The 13,635-nt window shown below is 41.3% G+C and overlaps 1 long non-coding RNA gene across 1 annotated transcript; it reads right to left on the bottom strand.

Moving 5' to 3' along the window:
* Positions 1 to 747: 747 nt before the first annotated feature.
* On the bottom strand, positions 748 to 9,620 carry LOC114442078 (uncharacterized). The gene is made up of 3 exons (XR_003671306.1): positions 9,338 to 9,620; positions 2,741 to 2,853; positions 748 to 2,642 (listed from the first exon to the last, which is right to left on the bottom strand). It is a non-coding gene; the product is annotated as an uncharacterized LOC114442078 (long non-coding RNA).
* Positions 9,621 to 13,635: the final 4,015 nt, after the last annotated feature.

A 13,635-nucleotide genomic window follows, 5' to 3' on the forward strand; every position in this document is an offset into this window, starting at 1 on the left:
TTCACATTATAACAGGAACATATAACATTTCATGTTATAATGTGAAACTATTATATAATAATATAAAATAAATGATTATGATTTAGCGTGAAGATATCGTGGTAACATAAAAAAAATCATTTTTCTTTCTCATATCACTGCTTCTATCTTTTAAAACATAGTGCACAGTAGATGGTAACAGACTGGTGTATTAAAATGTCATCTTTTCATAATTTGTGTAGATTACCCCCAACAATTAGAAAACAATAGTGGCAATTTTTAACTCACTATAACAAAGTGACAAAATGACTAGAAATCACACTAATAATGTGACGTGATATCATATTTGTGTGAGTGTTTGATGCTTTCGCAGGTAGACACACTAGTTTGTTTGGGTAAACTACAAAGCGGCAAAACCAAAAAACACCTATGATCTGAAAGATAGCAGAATAGCTTTGTTTTGTTTTTAACAAATGCAATTTTAGGTTAAAATATTGTTCACAGAAAAATAATCTCAATCTTGTCTAAATACGGGCAGAAGGCTAAATCTTTGATAGCGGTGATAAAGCGCTAGAAGAGAGTAATCTTCACTGTAAAGCGAACTACGGGAAGCTGAGGTAACACAAACAGTGGAGAGCAGCGCCTGCAGATAAGGCCTGGTTTGATCCACTGCTGCAGTCCTGTGTTGTCTTACAGATAAAAGGCAGACCACAACAATGGCAGCTGCGGTCAGCTACCACACGGAGTTATTCACTCTGTCAAACTGTCTTTCTGCTGACATGCTTGTTTGTTTATTGGTGGCTTATTGAGATGTTCATACAGTAAAGGCTTCAACAAAGCAGGAGAGGTGTCCGGGTTTCCTCAGTTCGCTTCCTTGTGTGTCTGCGTTCTGATTCTGAACACATGAAGGGTGAGAGATCATTTTTCAGCCTTCCTGATATGTGACAGTGATTGTTGTCAGTAGTGTTGTGTGTCCTTTAATACAATTCCATGAATGACTTTTTCATGGAAAAATGAGTCAAAATTTCCTCTGGTGTGCACCTTTACTGGTCTGAGATAAGCTGACTCACTCGCCGCTTTAAACACACAAATAGCTGAGCAAAACTTTTCTGTCTTTCCAGGAAAGCAGAAAATAACAGCCCAGCTTCCAGGAGATCAGAGGGCTCAGCTATGCATTACTGCCATCTAATGGTCAGGAAGATAGAAAACATTCACTCACATCCCACCAACTGAAATGTGTTAACATAAATGGACACCCAGCCACTATATGTCTGCTGGCCTCAATTTTTCTGATAAGGGGTGATGAGGTCAGGTGTCAGGTGGTCTTGAGGCTTTTTTTGTGCCAACACACAGAGATGTCATCATTGACAACTCATTATATGCTATAAAGCTGCAACAAATGGAAGTTTGCAACCTTTTCAGGACAGTTTTTCTCTGCTTTTTCTATAAAATATCAGAATACACTGATGGATTAGTCATTGACAATCAATCAATAATGCAAACAATTATCAGCTGTATCAGAATTAGCGTTAGGATTTCCACCTTTCTAACCAAAAACAAACCAGCAGGACGCTAAAGATGCACATGGTGTCCATTTACTTTTGGTCAGACGTCAAGTAAATTACCACATATTCTTCAAAGATATAAGAAAAATCCCCAGCCCGCTGCTTCATGCTGTGTAACAGAGGCACATGCTTTCTTTTCCCTTTTGTGTGTGTGCCCACATGTTCCTAATCGTTTTGCTGCCAAGACAGCTGCCTAAATATTGTTTAGCAACAATTAAAATCATGAGTTGATTCAGCTTTATCTGATCATGCCACTCCACCTCCTTTGTTTCCGCAGCTTTAAGCTCCTAAGTGCCTTTGTGGCTTAATTACATGTATCAAACATCGAATAATGGCTGCAGCTGGCTCGTGGCTGTGTGTGTACAGTGCAATAACTCATAAACACGCCATTATCACAGAAGCAAAGAGTATCTGTTTCACAATCGCTGGTCAAATAAAGCCTTAAATGTAAGAAAATACTGAGGGCAGATAAACACACACTTAAAGGCTGATACACTGTATCTGCTGTCGGGACAATTCACCTGCAGCCGTCTCTCAGCGCCGCCATTCACCGACTCACCATCTCTTTTCTGCCAGTGCAAATCGACATGTCATCACTTGACTATATTGATCAAACTTCAGGTGCAAAGTGGAGGCCCCTGCTGGACACCTCCAAGTTTTTTTTTTTTTTTTTTTTTTTTTTAAAGCCTCTGTTCCTGCAGTGGTGTTCTCTGCCTCTTTGGTGTCGGTAAACACGAGGCTGAAAGGTGCCGCTGGCCTCTTTAGAAAACACTACAAAACATGCTTTAACTGTAGTTAACCGGCTTTCAGTGCCATGCAAACACTGCTAATGTGATCCAGGCTAACCCCAGTGCCCGTACTGGTCACACTAGTGTTGTATGCTGACAGCTCCTGTTAAGACTCTATTGTGTGGACATGGCCGTGGAAGACAAGAGGGGTGCTGGTTAAAAGCACAAAGGGGACATGGGTACACACTCCTCTCTTTCTCTCTCTCATCACAGCTGCTTTTTTTTTTTCCTCCTTCAAGCTGCCGCTGTGTCGATCATCCTGGATGAATGGGGATCCCCAGGCCTCCCCTCAGCTCCTAGGGTGGGTAGTCTGGAAAAGAGGGGATGGGAGCTGACTAAAACTCCTAAAGACAGGTGCTGGCCAAGATATGAGAAGCTCATAATGGCGCTGACAGACAAGTTGCTTACAGAGATTCTGGTCAGAGCTCAGTGGCTTCCTCAGCTGCTCCAGCCCCACTCTTCCTCCGGTGGTTTGTCTCTGGCTAACTGCTGGAGCAAAGGTGCTGTTGTCCGTTGCACACCTTCAAAGTAAAGGAAACTAAATACAGAGGCGGTGAGGATGTATCTGTTTCCCTCTACACTAGTCCCACTTGCTAGGAAACTTTCCAGTCCAAGGTGTTTATGAGAAATTAGTGATACATTTTCCCAAATTTACTTCTAACCTTTTCTATTTTTTTAATTTTTTTTAAATGTAAAATACCACAATATATACATGACATTAACATTGTAACACTCATTATTAGTGTTAAAAATGGAAAAACAAAATCCAAAACAACAATAACTAATAAATAATAATAATTGTCTTATACGAAAATATATAAGGTATACAATTAAAATACCAATTTTAAACATTGCGTTTACTTTGTCTTATACATTTGTAGTTTTATTTTAATAATGTTAAATAAGCTTTTTATTAAATTTATTTTAAATTATGTTGTTAACTATACTGTTAGTATAGTCACACTGCTATTTATAATTATTCAGAGAGTGTGGTTGTTGTGGTTTATTTTTGTGTCTGTGTTTAAAATGGTATAAAATAAGGTAAACCAAGATGGAGGAACGTTTCCACTACAGTTACTCACTGTACTAAAATCAGTCTGGTTATAGGCCCCACACAGAGGTTTTAGTCTGATCATTGAGTGCAAATGTGAAACTTACCCAAAAAATGAATTAAAAAAACAGCATCACCAATTTAAAGGTGAAAATGTCAGCACAGTACATGGATATCAGTTTAAAACTGACGTAGTCAATAAAGAATGAAATGTAAATAGTTTTTCCCCCGGTCTCTCCTTTGGACAAGGTGTGCTATAAAGCTGTAGAATCGAATAAGTCGGGCTTAAACCTTTGCACTAAAATGTTTCACGTCCTGTGTTTTGGGAGACTTAATCAGGCTTTCCATATTAAAAAAATGCTAAAGGTCACTGGGGTCACAGAGACAAAGGCCTTTATGAGGGGGGTGGAAGCTCTGTGTGCCAGGGATGACAGATGCTGAGACGTGATTGGCCTGTTCCTGCACGGATGGGATTCGCTGTCAACAGGTCCCAATTAGTCCAATCAGAGTGGAAGGAAATGGCACAGAAAGGATACTTTGTTAGTGCCACTGTTTGTGAAGCTGATACAAAAACAAAACACAATCGCTGCTTCTTTCTTCCCACCCCGCTGGGTTGTACCACATTCAATGGGGACAAATTAACATGGGATTTATCCTGGCTGTGGCATCGCATTGTTGACACACTCTGCAGGACGAGGGCTACATTGTTACAGCCTTTTAATGTAGCTGTTGATGTAAATATTGCTTTGTGCTTGGCTTTTGTGTTTCTGAATAGTATCCAATGGCCGGAGCTGCTTCCTGACACAAATGTGTCATCGAGAGCTTTTCAGGCTGCATTCAAACAAAGACACAATCTGCAGTTCACATGTGAGCAGAGAACGGAAGCTGAGTCGCATTTGGAAAAAAATGGGATCGCAGACTAAATATGTGAGGCTGGTTTAGAAAACTCACACGTACTCATGGATGACTGAGTACTACAATATATCTCGATACTACTGCACAATAATATGCAGACACACTAAACGAGAGGTAATCTCGGGTCACATTAGAATTCCTTTAAGTAAATAACTATCCTGGGACCTTGACCTAACTAACTAATCAGACAGGGATTAGTGAGTGATGGGGCATTGACCTCTGACCTGAGGAAGTCATTTAGATGGAGAAGCACTGAAGGTCTGATTCATGGTCAGAACGTCAGCAGGGTCTTGATGCAGGGACGGCAGAGGTGAGGATAGATGGGTGATTGGGGAGGTGGAGAGGGGTTGTCTTCCTAATCTGGACCTGTGACCTCTCTTGTCTCTTAGAGATCTACCATATTTATGTCCCCTATTCATCCACATATCTTTATTCTAGTGACTAGTGATACATTCTGGTTATTCTGTATGCCTTTAATAATTCAGGCAGTGACTCATAATGACATATTCTAATTTTGGTTTGTAAGTCTCTGTATAGAGACACTAGGCGTGAATAAGAGTTCCAATATTATTTCAGGACTGTCTAATCCATGTAAAAATCCTCCCACTAATATTATGACAGGCGTCCTATTGGAGCGTGTTGTTGTGAATGGCCAGAGTAGCAGACGGATGCCAGCCTCCCATGGCCTGATCCTGGATTCCTCAAAATATGCTTTTTCCACTGTACAAGTGTACCATAACACATGCTGACTACCACAGTGTGGCATGTTTTTCCACAGAGTAGTGCACTTTGGTCTGGTTAAAGTAAAAATCTCCTAAATTTATTGTGCATACAGCACATGTTCCAACTTACTGCCTGATCAGGAATGCTCATTTTCTTATAATATTTCAAAGGCCGTTCTCAGAAAATATCCAGGGTTTCAAGCAGCAGTGGTGTAATAAGAGTCAAACCAATATTTGCTAGTACACACATATACTGCAGAATATCAGACTCACTTCATGTCAAACCTCCACTCCAGTTTGTGCTTCATGGGTGCTTGTGCTTGCATAGTGCGTATTTGTGCAAGGATGACGCATGGAACAAACTCCAATAGAGGTTACTCCTCGGTTCATAGTGTAACGCCACTTCTTACCCATTCACAGACCCCCCTTTCGTCAAAGACAAAGCGGATTCAGGAAATGGATGGACGAAGACTTGGATCACTTCTAACCAAAGATCAGAAAGACACAAGCTTTCCCAAAAGCTCATGTGCAGCTGACAGGCGAGGCAATGGCCTCTATTTTCTGTCGGGCAAAGGGAACACTGCTGGTGGACTGTCACAGGGATGCTGACAAGAGCAGTGCTCTCCCACCAGGATATCAGTCCAGCTTACATATCCGCTGTGGCTGCTATCCAGGAATGTGGATCTACACTTTCTGAAGGTCAATGACACTGATGTCTACGGACAATAGATCCATTTAAAATTGCCTGCGTCTACCTCGGGCCAGCACTCACCCCCTTGGTCTGAGCTCTACAGTGTGCTAATGGCACCTCATGACACACTTAATACCACACAAGTCGTACAATGTTGTGTTGATTTCAAACACTTGGCAGATGGCAGATACGTTTTCCCTTCCGTAGCCTTTTTGTTTTTTTTTAAAAGAATTGTCTTCTAAATCATTGAATAGAATGCTTCAAGTTTATAGTGACAACAAACATGTTAGTGTATAATGTAGACGTCATGTAGTTTGTTTTTTTAAACATCACAAAGGAATGAAAGAATGAGCAAAAAGTTTGTTTTTTTCATGGACCATTTTGCAAAAAGAGTAGACATTGTTATGAAGTCAGTCGTGGTGCTACCTCATTGTAAGTGGATACACTGAGCGCAGAGGTTATTTTAGGGGTCACAGTCACATCTAAGGACCTTGAGCTTGTCTGTTTTTTTTCTTTGGTATGTCAGAAGGACGACACTGAAGAATCTCTGCAAGATCAAAGCATGGAGATCAAACACTGCATCCATAGGCGAAGGAGTGCAGTTCATATGGATCTCAATCACTGTCTGTCAGCTGATAGGTAACCAGTCTCACAGGCAGTGTTGCTAGTTAATCTGCAGGGACTGGGGCACAAGCCCTTTGTTGCCATGGTTATTGATGAGGAGTTACATTACTGAATCTACTACAGGACCAGAATGGTCCGTAGGTAGTTCCAGAAAATGAAAAATGACAGCAAAACAGGAGTTCTAATTATCAAATAACCTTTATCAAGGTCGGCTCCATAAATTACATTTTTTCCTCCGTCTTTCCAAAACATTAAGCGTAAGGCATCTTTTGTTATGGGCCAAACACACAGTCTTACACAACCAGGCAGAAATGTTTAAGAGTCCTCTGAGAGTTCTGCTTCAGGCAGTGTTCTGAGAAAGCAGGGGGGGACTATATGTCATTTTATATGGAGTGTGAGAGTGGTCAAATAATCCATAGTCTGGGTTGCATCATTGTGCATTTTGATGGTACAAAGCGACACTCGTGTTCCAGCTGGAATCTGAAACCGTCCTCAGTGGCTGTGTGTGTTTCACAACCTATGATTATGTTTTCCTGACTCGATGTGGTCGTGCAAATAACTGACTGCAGGATAGAAGCATGATGTTGTCACCACCACGGCGGGCTTTTTGTGATGTGTCACACCAAAGTAAAATGTTCACATCTGAATTTCTATCAACAGTCAGCTATAGTTTCTTTTGTGAAAAAAAACATGCCTAGAATAGGTTTGTAGGTTTTTGGGAGGTCGTTTCTGTAGTGAGGTATCCTAGAAAACCATGTGTTGTGCTAGGTTGAGCAGAAAGGTGAGGATGTGAAGTCACAGTTTCACATCTCTTACTTCTGGCCCTATACCCTCTACTGCTGGAGGGCCTTTTTACAAGAGTAGGAAGTGAAAATAGCTCTAACCTGAAGCTACATTCCTCCTGTTAGACTGACTGATCTGTTGCAAACAGACCTTTGATGCTAAAGATGATGCACCACCAAGCTTCCTCCACTTAAACAGTCAGGAGAGGACTCAACACAGCCACCTGCCAGTCAAACTTAATTTAGTGAAGGAGTCTGTCTGGCCTGAAGCAGGGAAGCGGGGGTGGGGGGAAGCTCCTAGCGCTTAGCATACCTGCCCTGAAATAAAGTGAGTCTGAGGCCTGAACAGCTCTGACACAGCTATGAAACAGCAGGCCATGTTTGTTCAAGTGTGTGTGTGAGAGGGAGAGAGGGTTTGATGTATGCTGTTGAACACCTACTGCAGTGGGCGACACACCTTCCCAGTCTTAATAAGTCCCAGTGTGCTGCTCAACCGGCAGCAGCTCTGTTATTCCTCCAGCAGCGATCAGTTCACACTGACAGAGCGTCCCTTTACTAGCCAGCTGGATGTCGCACACAGAGACTTTCTAATGATGCACAGGCAGATACATATAGTAAGCACTTGAAGAGGCTTCTCCTATGGGGGTTTGATTATGACACTGCAGAAAACTCTCCTGTATTAAACTATATAGGGAAAAGAGCCTATAAACATATGTATGTACAGTATGTATGCCATGTTTAGTCGCATAGTAATTACATGATTATTATTATCCATGACACACGGATATAACCTTTTACACAAACAACTGCTATATATCCCTGCTAACTTAATACTGTCCCCTGGGTGTGATAGTATTTAATTTATTGTCAAAGAAAAACCGTTGAGACAAGGACTTATGGCCTGTGAACTGTTTGTGTTAGCTGCCCCATAAAAGGTGTCACCCTTGTCAGTTACAGCAGCATGCAGACTAAAAAGTGAACAAGGCAGAGTGTGTGTAAGTGTTGGAAAATCAGCTGTGGTCCAGATGATGGGCTTTTTAGATCCCCTCTCTCCACATCTCTGACCTGGTGTCAGACAGACTGAAAACTGTAAAATGGTGAGATGTTGAAGAAAAATAATGAGTTCAGATTACAGCAAGTCTTCCCAGATTGATGTGCAGCACCATTGTTTATGTCTTTTCCTCATGTCATTGTGTTAACAAACACCTGAATGGTGCAGAGCAGCAAACTGTCAAAATGCCTGTTTTTATAGAGGTCTGTAACCCGATGAAGTTTTGTCAATATGCTGATACTGTGTGCTGAACAGTAACAAGTCAATTCCTATAGAATTTCCCAATTTATTTCCAATTTGAATAGTCAAACTTCACAGCACAATATTTATTTATCTACTGTGAGTGACAGATGAGCAGTGACAGCATCATGATCCTCTTGGTTTTGTGACTGCATGCCCATCGCTGCTCCACTCGCGCTCCACCGCTTTACATGTACGTATATGGATAAACTGGGAGTTTAGGAGGACTTGGATGCTGTTAACAGGGTGCCATACTTCAGATGTACTTGTCCCTTTTTTTATGCTTGGCAACTTAATGATGACAATTTTGTTGTGTCCATGGTGTAAACTAAGTTTGATAGATCCTGACAAGATGTCCAATATCATTTTTTGCTATTAATTGCACATACTAATTTTTTTTCATATCAAAATAAAAACCAGAATAAACATAAAAAAAACAAAGCTAGTAAGAGGTGAATTCAGTTCAGCTGTTTCCACGGTTGCTTGCATGTCTCCAGATGTCTTGACTAATAGTTCATACTGCACTGAAGACAATAAGATATAATCAAAAGCTCAGGGAAACACGATAACTTAAATGTAAGCAAGTGATTTAAAGGCAGAGACGTCCAACAATGTGTATTAATGCATGAGAGCCAGACGGTAAATACACGAGAGCATTCCCACTGCGGCCACCCATGCTAAATATATAGGCCTCTGTCCACTGTAATGTAAGGAGCTTTGGATATAAGCTAATGGCATTACGAGCAAGACACCTTCTCCTGTGTCAACATTAACATCAGTTACAAGATTATCTCTGTTCTCAGAAACTTAATGGTCAAAATGGTATTCTCATCAAAACAAACCAATTTTTGGATTTTCCAGAAAATCTGTAATCACGGCTAACTCTGAGGTAACTCAATACCTCCTATGAAATATGGACAATGACTTACCGCCATGTGAGACGACTGCATGTTCCAGCTTGTTTCCCAGGCTGTTTTTAGATGTGTTATGGTTGTGGGCATCCGTCATAATGCCAAGGTCATGGCTTCTAGATGGGTTTTCCACTATTAGACCTCATTATAGCTCATTAGGCCTCAGCTGCTTGTCTCTTCACCCCTTATAACACGCTCACACACATTCATACACACATAACCCTTGCTCTGGATGGACAGATGGACAGTCGCACATGCACAGATAAACACGCACACACATAGAATATACAAACACAAAAACAGCCGCCTCCCTAGTCGAACACACCCTGCGTCCTGCCAAATGGTAAATAGCAGTGGCTGAGTGTTCTTAGAAACTGATGTTTGGTAAACGGAGAAGGCTGGGAGTTGGAGAGCGGAGTGGGCGAGTGCAGCAGGTGGTTCGGTTTCAGGTCCCACTGGGTGCATTCCCTCGCTTAAACCACAGGCCAAGGTAGCATAGCTGTCTGGAAAACAAGTTCATCAACAGCTCCTAACACACTGCTCCTGAACCAGGAGTCACTGTCAGTGTGTGTGTGTGTGTGTGTGTGTGTGTTGGGGTGAATGATGGGAGCTGTTGAGGGCCAGACACCCGTCATGGCAAAGTCAGGTTTTTTCTGTCCCACCTCTTCTCAAGCAGCACAGTCCTCCATCACAGCTGGCCCTCCTCTGCATGGGACTGTGGTTCTTGCCATTAAAAACACTGTGTGAACTCCTGCTTTCCACACACATTTAGCAAAGATCAACAGGGATGGAGGTTCCTGGAAGCTGCCTTAGTTGTACCTAACTATAGAACTGTGAGTGCTGGCTGCTAATGAGAACCCAACAGCTGATTTAAGTATTAAAAAACACTAAGCTCGCGTAAATGTGCTGGTTTTTGGTTTTATGTTTGTAGCTTTGGCCATCATTCCTATCAGTAATTATAATAATGCTGTCCAAGTGTATTGGTCTTCCATGCTGATCTTAAAGGTTAGCCAAACTTTTTTTGGACTACACAGCTCAGCCAGATTCTTCTTTAAAAAGTCATGTCTAACTTCCTAGTTGTGTTAGAAATGTCTCTAAAAGAGCCTTCAGTTGAATGTTTTGTTGTATGTAGGTCACCGCTCCTTCAGTCATTGTGACTTTCAGTTAGGTTTTATTGATATCACTGTAGAATATTAAAATGAATGTTGCTGTTGTTGGAGCTAGTTTCTAAATCATAATACAATTGTGAAATCAGCCAGTATATAATCTTCTGCTGATAGTAGCCAAGCCAACAGCAGTGTTTCATCTTTGACTGCTCTGTCCCAACACACTGACGTCTACATCGCTACATCCCGTCCTTCGCTGTTTTCCATTAAGACACTGTGAGTGCTTGTTTTTTTTTTTTTTGACAAGTTCATGGGTCAGTGGTGTGGATGTACTCCCCTGCTGGCAGCCATGTGCTGAGGTGTATCGGCCAGGAACGGGATGCTGAGAGACGCAGCAGGAGAGGGACAGAAAAGGCTGTTCCAGTCAGTTAAAGTGTAAGATGATAACAGCAGGAGATATTGCAGGAAGAGCCAATCAAAGCAAAGGAGGACGGTTACTACTGACATGTAGTCACAGAGACATTTATTCCTGTAGATTAATGCCAGCGAGTAGACCTAAGCATTGTCTTTCAATGTTGCTCGTTTTCCCACAATAAACATTGGTCACAATGGTAAAATGCTAGAAATTGTTCATTGTACAAAATGTACAAATAAATGATTTTTAGTGAAATATTAAGTCATGGAATACAGTCTGTTTGCCAACTTTATAAGTAATATAAAGTAATATTAAGTAATATAAGTAATATAACTTTATAGCAATTACAGTACAAATGTACCATAGTCCCTGACCAGTGCATTAAGACTGCATTAAGAAATATTGCAGAGATTTACATTGCCAAATACAGTGAACTGTTTTATAATGGGCTGCCCCACCTGCAGTGGCTGTAAAGAGCAAAGATCCTGATCATAACTTTAACTAAAAGTAATAAGAAAAAATGCTTGTTTAAATCCTGCTGTGAACACATGTGAATCCACTTGCCTTCTCCATCTGCTTCTATAACACCTTGCTGACCTCACAGGTGTCCCTTGCCTCATTCTACAGAGCTATATCAATGTGTATGACTGCTTCTGCATGTTTTTTGTTTTTTTGTTGTTGCTTTTTTTCTGAGCATGCAATGCCGGGTTCATCTTTTGTGCATTATGTCCTAAAGGAAGGTGCTTAGAAACCAAAGCTGTAGCTTCTTGTTCAGCCACAGTAATTTCATCCTCTCCTCTTTTGTGATCGACACTGGGTGACAAGTGGCAGGAGGTTTGTTAGTGTAAGAAAGCTGGTGGGTTTTCACTTTCTCTTAGAGTTGTATAGATTGATATCACCTGCATACAACTCCTGTATTATACATCCCTGTTCCATCTCTCCACCCATCACTGTGGAGTATCAGATATGGACCCGGGCTATTTATGAGGTTACAATGGTGCTGTCAGGGTGCCTGAGATTAATGAAGCTTGTTTCTGTATGTGCACATGTTGCCTCAGCCTGATTCTCTTAACCCCAGGCTATGCAGCAGAATTGCTTACAAAGAGTGGAGGTCCCATATAACTTTAGCACAGTTGATGTGATTATATAATATTGTGTATCATTATGTATTTCTGTATTGCATTGTGTTGTAGTTTCTTGTCTGTGACAGGTGGAATATGAGTTACTACAGATACTAACACTCCTCTTCACACATTGAGCTTACTGCTTACTGATTCAGAATCCTCAGTGCGGCTAACATCCGGAAGTGACCGGTTACACGATAGCTCTACAGTATGCTACCCATAAATCATAGGTGCTTGTGCCCAGGGGATGACCACACAATGCCAGACATGCCGTGAACTCTCCCCCTCTCCGTGAACCTTCCCCCAGGTGGCCCTATCAGATGTTGTTAGTCCTACGAGATGCACAATGGTCCATATTAGCTGTCGCTGTCATCACGTCAGCTCATCAGATGAAGGATGGCAACTTTAGAAAAGAATGGATCACCTGCAAGTTCGTACAATGGCCTGGCCTTGTACTTCACACTCAGGGGATTATGTGAAGTACTGAAGGGGAGGGGACCCTCTTAGTACACTGGTGTTGATGTTATCTCGTGAAAGCATTCATTCATATTGCTAACTAGTTCAACAGGTAAACAACTGGACATCTTCAATTAATGAGAGCATTACATAGCATTTTATTGTCTTCAAGCTCATTGTTTTGGTTGTTTGTACTGTACTGCTGTAGATGCAACAGGCAGTACAAATCAAAAACTGCTTTAAACGGTCTACTAAGCAACAACCTGGACGACACTGGATGCTTAGGTTTAGTACCTGAAGTGATAGGAAGGTGTTTTTCTTGGTGCATCCACAAGTAGCGATGCACCATATTGACTTTTTAAGTCCTGCTAACAATACAGATACTTTATCCAGTACCCAACACTAATCCAGCTCCTTTGAAGGCAAGTGTAAAAAAACCCTCCATACAGCTGACTCTTCAGCTCGTTCAAGGCTGCTGACACATGACATGAGCAAGCCTTGCAGACACAGAAATAATTTACATAAAACAGCACCATAGGTCAACCCCCTTATCTGATGCCTGAGCTTGCTATTACATATATATATTGGTATTGATTGGTATTGGTATTGATGGGCACTATTAATGTTGCCTTGACACATCCCTGTCTACAAATAGTAAGGTTAGTTACAGATGCACCATATGTTTTGAAAGTGGCGCACCAATGTAAAAGCTATACAGTCTAAGTTGTCTAATAGTAATATCTTGTTTGTAAATGTACTGATTGATGATTTGTCTATAGAAAACATAATCAGTGCTAATGGATGGATGCCTTATCTCTAGGCTAACTTACACTTGCTACATGACTGCAGGTTATTTGTTGGGACAAGGCTCTGAGCAGGTTGTTGAGTGTATAGCATCATCAAGTAGCATGTTTGCTGACAAGAGAAGATAGCACGCCAACATCTCCCTGTCACACCAGGTGTCAGTGATATTTCTTATCTTTCCCGCGTTCTTGTTGAAAGATTCTTGTACACCTGCGGCACAGTTAATAACACATTTGAAACTTTATTTTTCACCATTTGTACTAATGCCCTCAGTAAATTGAAACCTCATACCTCCCTGCTCTGTTTGAGCTAAAGTTAGCTGCCGATGCAGTTTCCACAGTTATAATAGAAGTGATATGCCATCTTACCAGGATCTCTGTGTGCTCTTACTCAATGCACATGTTAAGTGCA

This window comes from Parambassis ranga, chromosome 9 (assembly GCF_900634625.1).
Source record: "Parambassis ranga chromosome 9, fParRan2.1, whole genome shotgun sequence".
Taxonomy (NCBI): domain Eukaryota; kingdom Metazoa; phylum Chordata; class Actinopteri; family Ambassidae; genus Parambassis; species Parambassis ranga.